The sequence below is a fragment of the Agelaius phoeniceus genome, chromosome 9 (genome assembly GCF_051311805.1).
Source record: "Agelaius phoeniceus isolate bAgePho1 chromosome 9, bAgePho1.hap1, whole genome shotgun sequence".
NCBI classification, from domain to species: domain Eukaryota; kingdom Metazoa; phylum Chordata; class Aves; order Passeriformes; family Icteridae; genus Agelaius; species Agelaius phoeniceus.
Window position 1 is genome coordinate 30,963,496 of NC_135273.1, and position 17,919 is coordinate 30,981,414.

A 17,919-nucleotide genomic window follows, 5' to 3' on the forward strand; every position below is an offset into this window, starting at 1 on the left:
GCTGAAATCCTACTGAGGTAGATGCAAAGGGAAGAAGAATTCCTTCCACAGGTGATGTGTGCTGAGCTGGGCATTGCCGCTCGCCAGCCAAGGGCTGTAAAATACAAAAGATGCCTCTCCCAGAATCATCATCAAGGAATCATCCCAGAATGGTCTGGCTTGGAAAGGCCCCCTGCCATGGGCAGGGACACCTTCCAATATCCCAGGTTGTTCCAAGCCCTGTCCAACCTGGCCTGGAACCCTTCCAAGGGATCCAGGGGCAGCCACAGCTTCTCTGTTCCATGTTAGGAACAATCCTGTTCCTGTTCCATGAACTTTAGTTCTGGAAGTTTCACAGCAGGGCCTGAAAAATAGAAATCCTTTTTGTTAAGGAAGTGAATCAGCTGCAAGTCTTTGGGGTCAGTTGGAAGTTTAGGGAAATTGTCCCATGGGATGAATATCTCTGCTCTTCCTTAGGAGCTGCTTCTATCAGGGAGGGATTTCTGGATTTGTTGGACTCCCCTGTGAAGGGACTGTTTGTAACTTGTCTTGGGGCTTAAAATGGGAGGAGCAAGGAACCACTGTTTATGGAGCTCCTAAAAATTCCCAACTCTTGTAAAAGAGTTGGATGAAAGAATGAAAGAAGCAGATTAAAAGAATGAAATTATCAGGAGACCCTTAATGATGTGAGCCAACACATTTTCTTCAACTTGGTTTTAATAATTTAATAAATTAAGCAGTGCAAAATATTTTCCTACACTGAGGTGTCTCATTACAAACCCAGTGTTGATATTTTTGTTGGGAATCAAAAACTCATCAGGACTGGAAACGAATTTTTTTCTGTTGTAGTTGTTGTTGCTGTTTCAAAATAAAAGGAGGCTGTAACATTGTGGAGATTTAAAAAACAAACAGAAAACTGTGTGCATGTAATAAGATGGAAAATGGTGTCACTGTTACATCTAACAGGGCCCATTAAGGACAGATGTTCCCAGAGAACAGATATCCATTAGAACACGATGGAAAGTGGGAGATTTTGAAAGGGAGCCAGAACCTACAGATGGGAACTTTAAATAAATAAAAATCAACTTGTAAGTAGCCAGCATAAATAATGCAGGGGATGTGTAACATGTTCTGGATTAGTCAGAGCAGCAGACAGACAGTCCCTGCATTCCCAACGGGCTGGAAGGGATGGAGCAGATCAGCTGAGAGGGAGTCAGAGCCTCTGGGACCAAAGGCATGTCAGGACTCCAGGAAAGAGCAAAGACTTGGCAGAACTGGTTGTTTGAACAATGGTTTTTCTCTCTCTGGTACTGTCCAAGAGTTAGTTTGGGGATGCTCCATCCCATGGGGGTTCTTTGGCCTGTGTTGAAGATAAACAAAGGTGAAAAGAGAAGGACATTGCATGTTTGAGTGTATGAAGTGATAAAAGATAGGTAAAAAGAGTCCTCCCAGTTGGTCCAACTTTTTCATTTGTTTCTTACCAGAGGAAGTTTTTTGGGCAGAGTAGCATGAACAGAGTCACCTTTAGGGAATGGCTCCTACAGTGTCCCACCAAGCCCCAGGTGACCTCAGTGGCAACAGAGGGCAAGTGCTTTGCTAACCACACATCACAAGTGTTTGGGGATTGCTGATTTTAAGAAACCAGCCACAAGACTCAGAACAATTTTAATGTCCAAGCAACAACGAAGACAGTGTTCCCTTGGAAAGACCCCCCACACTGACAGGGAGACTGTGCTGGTTGGGAAACAGAGGACAACTGTGAGAAGGAGGTGCTGAAGCTCTGTGTGTCCCAGTCTTGAGGAGGTGCTGAAGCTCTGTGTGTCCCAATCTTGAGGAGGTGCTGAAGCTCTGTGTGTCCCAACTGGCTGTTGTCCTGCTCTGAGGAGAGAAATAAGTTAGCTTTGGACACAGAGAACCAGCAGCCTTGGGTGAGGAGAGATAAAATTGTGGTTTTTGCAGCAATGTGGTGACCTCTCTTTTGAATGGGAATGCAACTTCTCAGTTTTGTGTAGCTTTTGCCCCTCTCCAAAAAAGAAACAAAAATCCCTAATTGTGGTGCTTGCAGAGCTGCCCATCTCCTCATTTCAGCCAAAGGACATGCCTGTTGCCACCACGAGCTGTAAATGCAGTCCTGTAGCCCCTTCCACATGAAATCCATGGGAGAGCAGGAGCACCCTCAGCAGCAGAGCAGGAGACACTGAGCTGAGGATGCAGGGACACAGCTCAAGGACAGGGCCATCCACAGGGGCTCGGGGAGTGGCCGGTGGGAATCTCATGAGGTTTAACAAGGCCAAGTGATGGTGCTGCCCCTGGGTCTGGACAGTCCCAGATAAGAGCATGGTCTGGGTGAATCCTTCCCTGGCAGGGTGGGCAGGCCCTGGCACAGGTGCCCAGAGCAGCTGGGGCTGCCCCTGCATCCCTGGCAGTGCCCAAGGCCAGGCTGGATGGGGCTTGGAGCAGCCTGGGACAGTGGAAGGTGTCCCTGCCCATGGCACTGAATAGGCTTTGGGGTCCCTTCCAGCCCAAACCATGAGTGATTGTGTAATTTCTATTTTCCATTCCCTTAATGTCTTGCTTGTTTTTGTGCATCCCAGCTCTCCAGTTGCACATTACCAAGAAAATATCTGTATATGTTCCAGCTCTCACACACCATGGGTAAAATAGTGTCATTAAAGGAAGCCATTTAGAACCCCATGTTATTAAATAAATGCTTTCTGATAAACATCCTGATAGGGGCTTGATGCAAGAGGGAAGTTGCTGGCAAAAGTGTGTCATAAACCAGCAATTTCACATTAATTAACAGAGAAGGAAGAAGGCTTTGCATTTCCTTATGCCAAAAACCCGCGTGAAGAAATTATTTTAAACAACTTCAGCTTGTCAGTGAAACCTTGTGTCTGGTGAAATCACCTGGCTTGATTTTAAAAAATGGATTCTATGAAATCTCTGATGCATCATTGAAGTGATTTGATTTTATAAGAGGCTGTGACTTTTTGGTCTCTGGCAGTTTGAGTGATCTGGGAATCAGATATTTGCACTCTGCACAACTCCCTGCCAGGAGGGGACAGCCAGGGGGGGTCGGGCTGTGCTGCCAGGGAACAGGGACAGGACAAGGGCAAAGGGCCTCAAGCTGGGCCAGGGGAGGCTCAGCTTGGACAGCAGCAGCAATTTCTGCATGCAAAGGGTGCTCAGGCCTTGGCAGGGGCTGCCCAGGGAGCTTTGCAGTGCCCAGCCCTGCAGGTGTTCAAAAATGTGTGAATGTGGCACTTAGGGACATGGTTAGTGGTGAACATCATGATGGTTCTGGTTGATGGTTGGACCTGATGATCTAAAGGCCTTTTCCAACCTTAGTGATTTTAAGATACTCTCTGACTTCCCTTGTGCTGCTGTGTTAGATGCCAGGCCAGTGTGTTCAAGGGAGCTTAAGGGCAAGACTGTCCCTTGTTACAACAATAATGGCTTTATTCTTCAGAAATTAGGATTATTTGGATACATTTTGCTGCAGGAGCTGCACTGCTGCTGTATCTCCTCTCAAAGCAGTGGTTCTGGCACATTAAAAATGGTGTTTCAGTGCAGTGCTGTTTTCTTAGTTCATCTGTCTCCCCAACTAACCCCAGAGCCTGATTTCTCCAGCCACAAATTTTCCTTATTTTCACCATCCCATCTCAATTCTCTGCACTAAAACAATGCCAAAAGGAACAAAATGTTGGGTTGTACTGTTGATCATGGCGGTGGGAGCCAGCCAGGCAGCAGGATTGCCTTTGCCATAATGTCACTTCATTATAAAATTAGTGATTATTGGGGTTTCCAAGAAGAGGGGTGAAGCAGAGAAACACAAGTTTGTGTTGTGGTTTAACTTTATCCCAGCCAAAACCAGGAGAGGATGGTTTTTAAGGGTATTTAAAATTGGTTGAAAAGAGGTGCCAGTAAGAGACATTCCCATGTGGAAGTCAGAGTGGATTTGGCAGTTTTGACTCCCTCAAGAGGAGTAGAATCCAAACCTGAGCTTGTGCATGGTCACTCCTTGGAGGACAACGCTCTTCAATTCCTGATTTTATTTTCTGGATATATTTACGTCTGTATGTTAAAGAAATGAATCCTTTTGAAGAATCTTTTTTTGATTAAGGCTGGGGCTGGTCTTTCCTTGGTTAAAGCCTTCCATTATTATTTCTGTGGATAGTGTAAAAGCCTTCCCTGACTTAAGAGTAGAATCCTTCCCCAGGAAGAATAAATAACATGCACACTGACCTTTCAGTCTCAAGGAGAGTGTCTGCTTAAGAACTTCACACCTCCTTGCCTCAGTGCAGGTTAACATTTGCAAGGTTGATAAGTTGGTTATTTGGATGCAAATCGACAGGAAAGGAAAGCCACTTTCAATAGTTATGATAAGAGTCCATTTTTTCTCAGTTTAATTTAAAATAATGGACAGTACATCACAGAAACTCACCATCACCACCTAATTTAAATAGTGGCTGCTGTTATGTATCAGTCTGGAGGTCTGAAAAGGAAAAGAATTAAAATTTATTTGAATAAAGAGGATGAAAATCCCTATCAGGGACTTTTCTCACTATGCCTTAGAGCATCTTTGCAAGCAGCTCTGTGTGGTGGTAGTATTTTAGGGATTAGAAGGGCCATGGAGTATGAGTCATCCTGAATTCTAATCAAGATGTGCAAGCATCTGATACAGAGAAGTGAGAAAAATGAAGGTTTAGGGGTTTTTTCCTTTATTTCTTCCACTGAAGACCCTGGATTTCATCCATAGTTCTGAGTGGTTGGCTCTGGTTATAACAGCAAGGACTGCTCACACTCCTTGTTCTTGGTTTAGTCAAAGCCTCTTCCAAAATCTTTAGGAATTTGGTCTGGGCAGAAGCAGGTTCATGTAGTATCATGGAATATCCTGAATTGGAAGAGATCCACAGGGATCACCTAGTCCAACTCCTGGTCCTGCCCAGACACCCCAACAATCCCATCCCATGTCTAAGAGCATTGTCCAAACCCTCCTGGAGCTCTGGCAGCCTCAGGGCTTTGCCCCTTCCCTGGGGAGCCTGGGCAGTGCCAGCACCCTCTGGGGGAGAACCTTGCCCTGAAATCCAACCCAAACCTCCCCTGGCCCAGCTCCAGCCATTGCCTGCTCCCAGAGCAGAGATGGGAGCTGTCCCTCAGGAGAAGCTGTAGGATGGTGATGTGGAACAACCTTGTGCTCTATAATTCTCCACCTTTCCATGAGCAGATCTTCTTTTTGGAGCTATGGGCCAGGTGTTACTGCCACACTGCTGTTCTGGGAAGATCAAACTCTTTGTTTAGAGGCTCCCCAGCTTACTCTGTGCTTCTGACCCTGAAGGACCAGTGGCTAATTCAGTGTGGCTTTAAACATGATTGTTTATAAACTGGTGCTGACTGGGTAAAACTCTGCTTCTGAATCCTCCATGGTCACTGCAAACTTTGGGTCCTTAGAAAAACATTCCTTGGACTCTCTTGTTCTTAAACACACATAGGCTGCTCTGTGTTGGAGCTGTTCCAACTCCCTCTGGAGCTGAGGCAGAACTTGCTGTTTTCTGCTGGCATCCCAGCAGACTTTGAATGGGATATTCTGGAATTGTACACTTTGGAAGGCACAAGTGGGAGCATTTCACCTCTCTGGGCAGTGCCTGCACAAGGCTCCAGGTTTACTGTTCTGTTGGAGAACCCTTCCCCCTGCTCTGCTCATGGCTTCTGAGTGTGAGAGTGCTGCCTTTGTTGCACTCTGCAGGATTTACCTTCCAAGACCTGACCTGGGACACAGACTTTTCTGGGATGAAGCCTTTGCACTCAGCTCCCTCTTCAAACCCTTCTGGAGCATTGTCTTGGACTGGTTTTGTGTTATTTGAGGTGTGTTCTGGGCTTTGTCCCTTCACCAAGTGAGTGATGCCAGGCTCTGCATTATTCCTGTCGTTCTGTAAAACAGGGATTGAGATCATACCCGAAATTAATTCCAAAGGTGGCCTGGAACTCCTGCCAGGACTGATCCACCAACTCCTAGCCCTTGCCTTGAAATTGTTGTTAGTCAGAAAAGAAGTGTTGTAATGCATAGAACATTTGCTAGACACACATTAGGCCCTCCTGGGACATTGCTACACTTTTATTTATCCAAACTTCCCTCTCTTCTCACCTCAACCTCTGCAACTTGTTATTAAATTTGTACAAAAAGAGCCTTACAGAACACATGTTTATTCATCTGGTTCAAAATTATTGGCAAGCATCCTTCCTGAACATCAAGGCAAAGCCAACCCCATCTCCTGCAGGCTCTGAGAGCTGCAAGTCAGCACAGTGAAACAGCCCAGTGCCTTTTATGAGATGTTGTGTACTTGACAGCCAAGGCAAATGCCAAGCTTGGGAGAGCAGTAATTCAATTCCTGCCTGAGTAATACACTGAGTGTGTCACTCCTGTCCTCCAGAGAAACCTGTGACCTCTGCAGCCAGGGCCAGCTGAAAACAAAGAGGTTCCTCCTTGGAGATGAGTTTTTCAGGGTAATATCAGCAGGGTCTGTACCAACCCCCTCCACAACTGAGTGTCACCTTCCAGAGGCTTTGGAACTGGGGAATAAATGAGAGGCCATAGCTGGTCTATCTACAGAAAGACAGGAGAACTATAGTTGTTATGACAACAGAAAGGAAAGAGAAAACTGAAAAAAGGTCATTTTGGAGCAAATCCAGAGGAGGCACCAAGATGATCAGAAGGATAGAGCTGAAAGATTTGCTTGGGATAATTTCCATGCACACTTGTGTTTCACTCCAAGGAAAATTTGCAAACTAAATTACTTTTTTCACATCAGCATTTTTCACCTAAATGTGCTTTACATATCGTAATGGGTGCTACTGTATTTAATAAATTAGCTTATTTCTAGCAGGAATGCTTTATAAATTGAATTTTATTATGGGGTAGATGAAGAATTGGGGTCCAAGAATGTGTCAAGAGTTAGGCAATTTATTCCATGGAGATTCCCACTCTGCTTTTTTGGGATAAATGCAAGATTTCTCAAAGGACACTAAAATCTCCTAAGAGTGAGAGGAAAAGAGTTTTACTTCTGTCCTTGAAGGACAGATGAACACAACCTAATGGCCTAAGATAGTGATGATGAAACTATTTTAAGGAAAAAGTTCTAAGAATAAACTAAAGGATTGCCCAAGAGACAAAGAGGTCATGGGATGAAGTGAGATCAATTCATAGCCATATTTGTGAGTTTATTATTTACTTATTGCATTAAGTAAAATGGAACTGTGATTATTCAGCTTCCATCCATATGGAAATTCCTCAAAGCCTGGTGCTTTGGGTGTTAATAATGTAGTTGGAATGTGATGTTAGATGGGCTTACAGACCCATCAGATTTCAAGTACTGCTCCTATAAAACGAATTTAAAATCAGACAGGAGTTTCTACAGGTTGTAGAATATCAACCCAAGGGGTAACTCCACTCCTCCAGCTTCCAAGAGGTGAAAAACTGCTCAAGCTGCAAATCCAACCAGTCCATCTGTGTTCTGTATTTCCTGCTTCAGGAATCTCCTACACCATCTGAACCTAATCATTGGAAGGACATTTCACAGCTGAAATGGTGACTGGCAGTGGGAAACATGGATGTGCAAGGCCTTAATTTCACATCTCATTCAACAGGCCCTCTGTCCTCCTACCTTTCAGACTTCCCAGGAGCTTTTCAAATGTTAAAAGGCAGAGGAGACCAAAACAAAACATGAGCAGATACCACTTGAAAAATACAATAGGTAAAGACATCATTCCTGCTGAAGGAATGACAAAAAGCCACTGGAAAAATATCTTTTCCATGTTTCTGCCAGCCCTGTTGGGGGACTGCTGTGATGCCTGGCACTGGTTTTAGCATAAATCTTAATTTTATCTGAACACATGTAACTGATCTGCAGCTATTCCAATAAAGGAATAAAGGGATAAAGGAAGGCAGGATCACTCCTCAGCTGTACAGAATAAAGGGTCTTTAGAATGAAACTGGTCTCACCCATCAGATTCTCTAGGATATAGATTGTTCTTTTTTTATTAGAGCAAACAATGCTTCTGTCATCAACTTAACCCTTCTTGCCTTGTGCCTCCTTCCTGACTGTCCCTTTTGTCCCTGTCACCTTCACTTCAACAGGACCTCAGAGAGGACTTGACATGAGAAAATTTGGATGGTGAAAGGGGGAGACATTAAAAGGAAAGCAAATTCTCTTATGATAAGGTTTAAAATAAATTCATTTACTGGCTGGATACTGACATTTTCTCAGTTTCATCTAAATCAACAATTCTTCAAAAACTGAGTGAATTCAGTCTGAGTATTCAGTCAAATATCAGAACTGATAACCTTGGAGGTCCCTTTCATCCTGAATGATTCTATTATTCTATTGAATCCTAATTTCAGTCTGAGTGCAATTGCTTTTTTTTTTTTTTTTTGGGTTTTTTTGTTTTGTTTTGTTTTTTTGTCAGTGTCGTTATTTTATTCAGAAAAGTGCAAAAGGAAGGTTGTGCTTTCTTGCCCCTCCTAGATTGTGAATATCCTGCTATCTTGCTGCTCCTGAAAATGTGGTTGGGCTGCTTCTCTCCCATGCCTGGGAAGGGCAGGAGGAGCTGCTTGTGCTGGAGTCATGGAAAACAACAACTGTGTGCACAGAGTTTGTGGTTCAGGCAAAAATCTGCCATTTTAATGCAAAATAAGAAGAGAATCTGAATGTAACTGAGTTAAATTCTTGTAGTTTGAAATTGTGAAATGCCTTCATTTAGGTACAAGGTTTGTTCTCTTTTTTTTTTTTGTTTTTTTTCCCTTGTTGGTTTATGGCAATGTTTTCTCTTAATTATCCTCTGTTTTCTAGTTGATGAAAAATAGACTAAGAATGAGCACTGATTGAAAAAGAAAAATCTCTTGAGCAGAATTGATTTAAAGCCACCTTAGCACCATTAAAGCTCCTAAGAGCCACTTTAGGGCACAGGCAGCTTCTTAGGGGCATTGGGCTTGTTTGGAGAGAGAAGAAATTCCACTTCTGTCTGAGATGAGGGAAAATTCAGCTGAGCTGAGGCCAGAGTCAGGCAATGATCAATTCCCTTACTTTTCTTCTGAAGGAAAAAAACATGTAGAATATCCTGAAGAGTGGATATACTTAAATATCTCTCCAAAGATTTTAAACAACCATGGATCAGGAATGAAAGGTCTGATGGTGTCTTGGAGCAGAAAATGCATGTCATGGCTGGACAGTACCCAGGCAGAAAGGGACCTGGGGGTGCTGGTGACAGCTGGCTGGACATGAGCCAGCAGTGTGTCCTGGTGGCCAAGAAGGCCAAGGGCTCCTGGCCTGGGTCAGGAATGGTGTGGCCAGCAGGAGCAGGGAGCTCATTCTGCCCCTGTACCTGGCCCTGCTGAGGGCACACCTGGAGTGCTGTGCCCAGCTCTGGCCCCTCAGGCTGGGAAGGACCTTGGGATGCTGGAGCCCACCCAGAGGAGGCAACGAGGCTGGAGAGGGGCTGGGAACACAAACCCTGTGAGGAACCACTGAGGGAGCTGGGGGTGCTCAGCCTGGAGAAAAGGAGACTCAGGGGTGACCTTACCACTCTCTACAGCTCCTGAAAGGTGCCTGTGCTCAGCTGGGGCTGGGCTCTTTCTCCAGGCAGCACTGACACAACCAGAGCACACAGTCTCAAGCTGGCCCAAGGGAAATATAGGTTGGATATCAGGAAAAAGTTTTTTACAGAAAGGGTGATAAAGTTCTGGAATGGTCTGCCTGGGGAGGTGGTGGAGTCACCACCCCTGGATGTGTTTAAAACCAGCCTGGATGTGGCACTGGGTGCCAGGGTTTAGCTGCGGGCTTGGGGCTGGGCTGGACTCAATGATCTTGGAGGTCTCTTCCAACCCAGTGATTCTTAATTCTGTGACTCTGTTGGGGTTCCAAGCCCCTGGTGCTTGCCCTGAACCCCTGATTTTGTCTTTTATGAGGCAAGGCTGAGGGAGCTGGGGCTGCTCAGCCTGGAGAGGAGCCCCAGCTGAGAGGGGCCCTCAGGCCTGGCTGGCCCTGGCTGCAGGGAGGGGCAGAGCAGGGCCCAGGCTCTGCTCCGGGGCCCAGCAATGGCCCCAGAGCCACGGGCAGGGCCTGAGCCCAGCAATTGCCCTGCACAGGAGGCACAACTTCTGCCCTGGGCACTGCCCAGCCCTGAGCACATTGCCCACACAGCCTGGGGGCTCTCCTCCCTGGGGCTGGGCCACAGCTGGCTGCACACAATGCTGTGCCCTGGCCTCTGGCATGGCCCTGCTGCAGCAGGGAGGGGACACCAGGTGCCCACTGAGCCCTGCAGCCTCAGCCAGTCTGTGACAAACACACCCAAAGCAGCACCAAGCACAGGCACCGAAATGGGGCTGAGAATTAAGTCAGCTGATGCTGCCCAAAAGCACAGCTGAAGCAGGAGGTGGGTGGACACCACCAGGCCTTGTTTGGATAATTTGAGGTACTCCTGGTGCTTCTTCCCTGCAGAGGACTTTGCCATGTACCCAGACAATTTCAAACATGGGGATTTTGCTTTCACCTGTAAATTGTAGTGTAGGAAGACAGAAGTTCATTTTGCTCCAATTAAAGTTGGAGAACGGCAGTGTTGATGGTGGGGATTGAAGCTTTCCCCTGTTCCCATTAAGTTAGCTTGGATATTCCAGGTTTTTTATTTCTATTTTTAATGAGCTATTATAATGAGCTAAAACAAATGGCAATCCTTGCCAGGAGCTTTGCAGTGTACTTGCTAATGGGAGAATGAAAATATATTTGGAATTGTTTGTAGAAGTCTTTGGATTAAATGTGTTTATTTTTGAGTGACTTACCTCCCTGTCTGAATATTAACAGTACGTTCACAAAACCCTGTCTCATTTGCCAATGGCCTAAGGAGCCAAATGATTTCCTGCTGGTGAGCAATTTTGTTGCTAGAGTATTGATTTTACGAAGTTTTCTACATAACCATATGGTCAAGAAATTTGGAGTTGAGAGGCCATGAAATGGAGCAAATACCTCTGAGGTGTCGGGGTTTGTTCTTTGCTGTTATAAACCCCTTCTTACATAATTTAAAATAATTATTTTTATTAAGAGGTAGAAATGATAAATCATAGCAAATACTCACATTTACTAGGGGAGACCTTCCCTTCTCCTCAAATATTGCTTCCACAAGGTCACATCCAGAGCAGGAGTGTCCAGAAGGGATCAGGCAGGGGAAGCAAAGCCTGAGAGCTCCCAGTGCCCTCAGCTGCAGCACCTCCACTGAGAATGTTTAGTGCAGCCTGGATTTGGGGCTTTGAACAAACTGGAATTTTTGTGAGACCTGTCTTTTTATATTGACTCTGAAAGGAATGAGGGACTTGTCTTTACAAACAAACTGTGGGTCTGCTGGTGAATAAAGCTAGATACTGAGAGATAAAAGAAACAGTGGGAAGGATTCCACTGATTGATAAATGGGATGAGAGATGTGTCTTTACAAACTGTAGGTCTGCTGATAAATAAAATTGGATTCTAGGAGATGAAAGAAGCAATGAGAAGAACCATAAATTCCATAAAGAATTCCACTGAATGACACAAGGAAAAGACAAAGGGGGAGTTATACATTATAAAGGGGTCTTAGATTTTTCAGGGAATCTGTACCTCTCAAGTACCTCAGCCAAGAGGGAAAGAGAGAGGGACATGCAGCCAGGAAATTAGGATAAAAAGGAGGCTGTGTCCTCCAAAAATTTGAGAGACCCAAGGTGAAATGCCCCATGGCCTCTCCCTTTATTCAGATAAATTTCAGGACTCCTTTGTCTCCTTTTTGGACATAAATCTCTGGTGTTTGTGGATTAATTTTCCTGACAAGTCCTTTGGTTAAAATGACAACCTCTGTCACAGAGTGCTGGAGAGATGTTCAGCACTGCATTTGGATCCCTCCCAGAGGAGCAAACCACAAGTAAATGGTTTCTTTAAAGAATCCAGTTTCTCTTCATTCATATTCAATTCCATGGTCATTTTCCTGTGGTAGAGACAGGAAAATTAGGGTTATCTCAGCTGCTGGGCTGGCTGCTTGTAGAGCAGGCTTTAATTCTGTCTGGGTTTAGCTGGAGCCTCTCTAACTGGGCCAGGGAGCCACTGGCTCACCCCTGAGCAGGAGATTTGAGATGATGCCCCTGAGGACTCATTTTTCATCATGGAAAGATCCAACCTCTCATTGTGGTTGGGAGAATTTGCCAAGCAGCTGGACTTGGCTGTGCTCTGGTTGGAGAGCACTTAGGTGTGACTGAGATTCTGGAATAAAGGCTGCATGGGAAGAGAGGAACATCCTCCTGACAGATGGGAGCATGATGCTGCCAGGCTGGGGGTGCAGTGTGTGACCTGGTCTGTGTGAGAGAGGAAAAGCACCACTGGCACTGCTTTTTCTCCCAAAACCAGGAGTTCCCTCTTTTGTGCTGTGGGCTGGCACTCAGCATGTGGATGTGGGTGTGGATATTCCACCCACTTCCATTGCTGATCAAGTCAGAACAATATTTCTGACCTCCCCAGTGCCATTTCCATCCAAAGGTGCTACTCCAAGACCTTGCCACCTATCTGTTTTTGGTTTTTTGTTGTCTTTTTGAATCATGATATCAGAGAACCACTAATGTTGGAAAAGACTTCCAGGATCATCCAGTCCAACCTTGGACTGATTCATGTCCGTGATCCATTCTTAGTGCTCTTTCTTGCTCACACCTGCCTTTTATTTTCATGTTAGACTTTTTTCCTCTTTTTTTTTTTTTAACATTTCTTTCTCCTTTCTGGAGAAGGAAGAGTGCCATCACCAAAAACAGATTTCTCCCAGAAGAAAGATTCCTCCAGTCTCTGCAAACCCCCTCCAAAATGAGTCCCCACATTATACAGAGAGCTGCATGTCAGATGATAGCAGAGATCTGTAGAACAGATGAGAAGGAAATGATTTTGTTTCATTCCATTCTGAGCATGAATAGCATTGTCCCAATTTTTCATTCCTACAGGCTTTCACTCTGGGACTCTTCAGCAACTCTGCCAGACTATGAGGAAGGCTCAGAAGTCCATGTGAGTGTTTACCTTCACAAACGCGGGTTACAAAAGCAGCCATTAGCTCTCTATCCCTTTTTAAATCCGAGGGAAGCGATACAATAGGGAACACTGATGGCAAAGAGAGAAAAACCATGGCAGGGGGAGGAAAAAACTAAAAACATCAGAAAGGAGATGAAAAAGCGCAGCAGGTAAGGGTGAATTGTCAGTGTCTGACTCCTCGCGAGCAGGAGCAATTTATAAGGCGGTGACTCAGCCGGAGTCTGGAAGGAGGAGAGCGCAGCGCTGCCTCCCGGCTTTGATCCCTGCATCCCGGAGGGCTGGGATGCAGCAGGGGCCGCTGAGTCACCGCGGCGCCGGGCACATCCCAGTTCTGCACCCCAGCAGCTCCACACCGCCGGGCCTCTCCCTATTTACCCCCACCATCACCCAACACACACATTTTCCAGCCCTGTTTCGCTGCCTTCTCGGTGGTTTTGCAGGTCTAAGCTGCATTCCAGAGATAAACGGGGCATTAAGGGAGGTGTGGAGAGCTCAGCCTGTGGTAATTGCAGAGCCAGTTTTGGAATCGCACGAGGTTTACAAAGCTGGGAGAAGTTCCTACAGCAGGGCTGAAATGAGGTGATCATAAGCAGCCGTGCTGTATTGATTAATGCTCTCATGAGCAAGATAAGGCCAAGGATCCTGTACCTGCTGTACTGCTTTTATCTGCTGTGCCTAATTGGAGTTTTACCCTGGATTTTACGTATTCCATCAGTAATGAGTTAATTGTATATGCCAAATGGATAATGAAGTTATTAGCAGTGTGCCTGAAAACCACAGAGGAATTATCCAGGAGGCTGCTTTCTGCTCTGGGTCCTGGCTGGTTTGATGTTCAATTGATATTAATTTGAACACTGATGTCACTCTGTTGTATATTGTGTAAACACCCAGCTTTGCTCAGCTGTATTTTCACTGTTCCTTGGTTTAATGTGGCTTTCTGAGGAGGAAGGGGAAGCCTTGCTTGCCCATGAGGACCATGGCAGTGGAAGGGCCAGCTGCACATTTTAGCTTAGGTACAAGATTCCTGTTGGGGGGAAAAAAAAAGTTGAATCCCAAGGGTAGAGCTCTGCTGTAAAGCCTGTCAGTGCAATCTGCCAGAGAGCCTGGGATTTGGGCTTGGAAAAATCCCATTGCAGTAATCCATTAATCCATGGAATTACCTGTAAGCTTTTCAATATGAGGAAGTCCTTCCATGAGATGCCTTTTTGTTTTTTATTTTTTTTAAATTTGTATTTAACATTTATGGCTCCTCCTGGTGCTTGATTTTCTTTTATCCACTGCCCTCTACAGGTCTCATGGATAGAGTTAGAGTGAGGGAGATGAAGTTGCAGCAGTGGCTGGCTCTGGCTTTATAAGAACTGCAGAGATGCTCTCAGAGCTGTTTTCTACGCTCTCTGGGAAGGGAAAAAAACATTTACGGTGAGAGAAGTTCGGGTTTTAGTACAGTGATGGGAAATTCCAGCTTTTATGGGTACAAAAGCAGGATACAGCATTCCTTCCTAAAAGCCTCCCTGCTTTATTCCAGGTGATAAAAGCTATGCCACAACACTATCAGTGCATCAAATGTTTATGTGTTTATCCCTTCTTAGTGTACTCCTGTTAAAAACCATTTCCAGCGAGAGATCATCCTCGAGAAATGCTGCTGAACCTAAAAGTCTTGCTCTGAGTAAAAGGAGGGGTGAATTCCAGGCTCCTTGTTGTTCCCATCTCCTCACTGGGCTCTGGGGGCCTTTCCTTCTCTTGGAGAGTGAGAAAAACTGGTTTTCCATGGATTTTCCTTACATTTAGTGCACAGGAAGTGAAACTGCAGCATGTTCCCTCATAGGGATGTTTGGGAATTGCTCTATTCTATCTTGGCTGCAGCTTTCCTGAAGTGATTTGCATCTTAATAGCTTTGATGCTGCTATCAAAGGATTTTGGGGGAAGGACAAAAAGGCAGCAGCGTGGAATGATTATGTGAACCTCTCTTCCCAGAGAAACTCGGCAGAAAATAGAAATATTGGCTTTAAATCATGCCAAGGCTTCAGTTCAGGCTTTGCTGTGCCCGCTGGTGCTTGGCATCACTCTGAGAAATGGATATGAATTCAGATTTAGCTCCTTAGTGGGCACCACTCAGCAGAACTGCTGCCATCCCAGGCCTTGGGCAGTCAGGCCAAAGGCAATGTGTTGGTGTTGAGTTAGGAGAGCTATCCCAAACTTCTCTGGGCACCCTTCTGTGAGGTGTTTTTAAGATGTTGTGGTTTATCTTTGAAGTTAAATCCAAGCTGGCTGGAGCACAGGGGCTTCTCCTGAGCCAGTATCCAGTGAGGAGCCCCCTGGAGGAATTTTTGGATGGACTAAAGTGTGGTGTAGGTGGGAGCAGTTCCTGCTGGGGATCCCACTGTCTGCAGCCTGGGGCTGGAGTGGCTGCTGGAACAGCCACACCATTCCTGGATTTGGTGCTTCCATCCTCCAGGAATAGTTTCCATGCTCCCAAAGCTGCCTGCAGTGCAGAGCAGTGTGCAGGGGACAACAAGGACAGTCCTTCAGAAGTGACCTGAACTGGAGCACTCTCCCATATCAGTGTCTCCATCCTCACCAGGAGAACAGGATTAATCCCAGATCTCTGGTGCACTAATTAGGGAGCCTCTGTAGACTTATATATCATCCTTATCTCTGTGATTTGTCTCTCCCATGCACACCCTTTAATTTATTCTCCCTGTTCAATAGATAGAGTTATAGATAATTTTAAAGGCTCTGTGGTTGGAGCTTTGGTTGAATTGTATCTCAGCACTGGGGCATTCCTCCCCAAAGTGGATTTGTTCCTAAATCGTTCTCCCTATAGGACTCTCCCTAAAGTTCCTGCAGCTGTGCAGTGATACAAGAAAGGGCTCAGAGGTAACCAGAGCTGGCTCTGCTCACCATGGAACCCAGAATTTGTCATCTGGATTTGAAACTTAGCTGGGCATCATGGAGGGGGAAAAGGAATTTTCATTGCTCTTTAGCTTTGCGTTCTTCTTAATTTCCCATTTGATTGAGGATTTGGGGTATCACAGAAGAATTTGTCTGGTATCAAAATCTTGAAGCACAAATAAGCCACTGCAAGTTGTCACTTAGAGCAAAATGTTCTATTATGGTGAGGTCTGTGAGATTTAAACAGAAAGGAGGGTGGAAACATTGGCCACTTTGCAGGAGTTGTGAGCACAGAAATGAGGGTAAGGAAAGGGTAAAAAACCCAGGGAGAATCAATCCAAATAACCTCAGGTCCCAGTAGGACAGAAAAGGCCAAGTGGGTACATTTAGGATGCAGGCAGGTACAGGACAGAGGTCTGTGCTCATGAGTTACAGACCCTCTGAGAGAATGGGAAAAGAATGTTCCTTCCTTGGACTCCAGGAGGAATTTCTCCATGGAAAAGGTGCTCAGGCCTTGGCAGGGAGGTTTGGAGTGTCCATCCCTGGAGGTGTCCAAGGAGGTGGCACTCAGTGCTCTGGGCTGGGGACAAAGTGGGCACTGGGCACAACAGGGACTCCATGGGCTGGCAGGGATTTTCCAAGATGAAGGATTCTATAATTCCATGATTCTTTTCTCTGGTATTTTCCCAGACAGCAGCTCTTGTCCTCAGCAGCTGCTGTTGGAAGCTCCTGACTGGCTCTGTCCTCTCCTTGGCTGCTCCTCTGCCTGTCCCTGTGCACTGGGATGTGCCAGGGATGATCAGCTCTGAAATTCTGGTGGTGCTTTACATTGGCCTCAAGCCCAGTTTGTATTCCTGGGCTTCCCACTGGCTCTTGGGATTGCACTCCCTTCACCCAGATTGTGACCATCCCAATATCTGGGGAGAAATGGCCGGGGGTTTTATTGCTGCTCTAACAGAGCCAAGTTTTCTGAGGGCAGATGTTGAGAGGTTGATAATTTAGGTGTCAGCATCAGCCTGCAAGGCTCTGCCAAGAACATATCAGCTTTAAGCCAGAGCAGGACAAAATGTGTAGAATCTGTTAATTGCAGGCTGTTGGATTTTTTGGATCAGAACTGACTTTTACAGGGAAGAGAGTCGGGTCTAATTTTGCTCTCGTTTTCCCCAGGTAATTGTGTCAGTCAGGATACACCTCCCACAAATACATTGCTCTTTCCATTAATTCTGCCCACAGATGGCTTTGCTGTGTAACTCCCTCCCTGCACGCCTTTATGTGGTGACAGGCTGGTATAAATCCTAATGTTCTCCTTCTAAGATACAACAGAGGTGGATTAAAAGCAGTTCCTCTTGGCTGAGCACTCAGCTCATGGAATTCTTCTGCCTTCACATGAGTAGAAGGTACCCAGAAACACAGAAAAGGACATTGCTGCCCACCCAGACAGGCACTAACAGATCCCTCAGGATGCTGTCAAGTGTCTACACCTTCATTTATCACTTCCTTGACATACCCTTGAACAGGATTTACAACTGGCAGAGCCCTAGGTTCACATAAATGTATTTATGAAATAAAATGCAGCAGGGAAATACAGTTCTCCTTAATTCCTGATCCCTTGGCACTGTGATTGCTTCCTGAGCCTCTGTTCAGGATGAAAACAGAGAGCTGCCCAGCTCCAGCAGTGCCTGGCTCACTTGGCCATTGCTGCATAATTTTGTTTGGGTATGTAATTGCTGCTTAAGGCGGTAATTAATTCAAAAATATGCAGTTTGCCACATCTCAGCTGAGGCTATTCAGGCTGGGGAGCAGAGGATCTGGAGAGGAGGAGTAGGATCTGGGCTGGGTGGGAAAGATGGCTACAGGGACATCAGCTTGGGCTCTCTGTTCTCAGCAGCACAGCCAGAAAGAAAAACCTCCCAGCCTGGAGCTGACCCATGATGGGCTCAGATCTGAATCACCTCTTTCTCTTTCATCA

The 17,919-nt window shown here is 45.7% G+C and overlaps 1 protein-coding gene across 18 annotated transcripts in view; it reads left to right on the top strand.

Moving 5' to 3' along the window:
• The window catches only part of PCDH15 (protocadherin related 15), a 642,855-nt gene that overhangs the window by 267,465 nt on the left and 357,471 nt on the right, over positions 1-17,919 (top strand). For 15 of the 18 annotated variants that reach the window (XM_077183412.1, XM_077183413.1, XM_077183407.1 and 12 more), the window contains one exon: positions 12,974-13,034. The exons of the other annotated variants lie outside the window; for them this stretch is intronic. The gene's annotated coding sequence lies outside the window, so the exon portion shown is untranslated. The remainder of the gene's footprint in view (positions 1-12,973; positions 13,035-17,919) is intronic. 18 annotated transcript variants of the gene reach the window in all.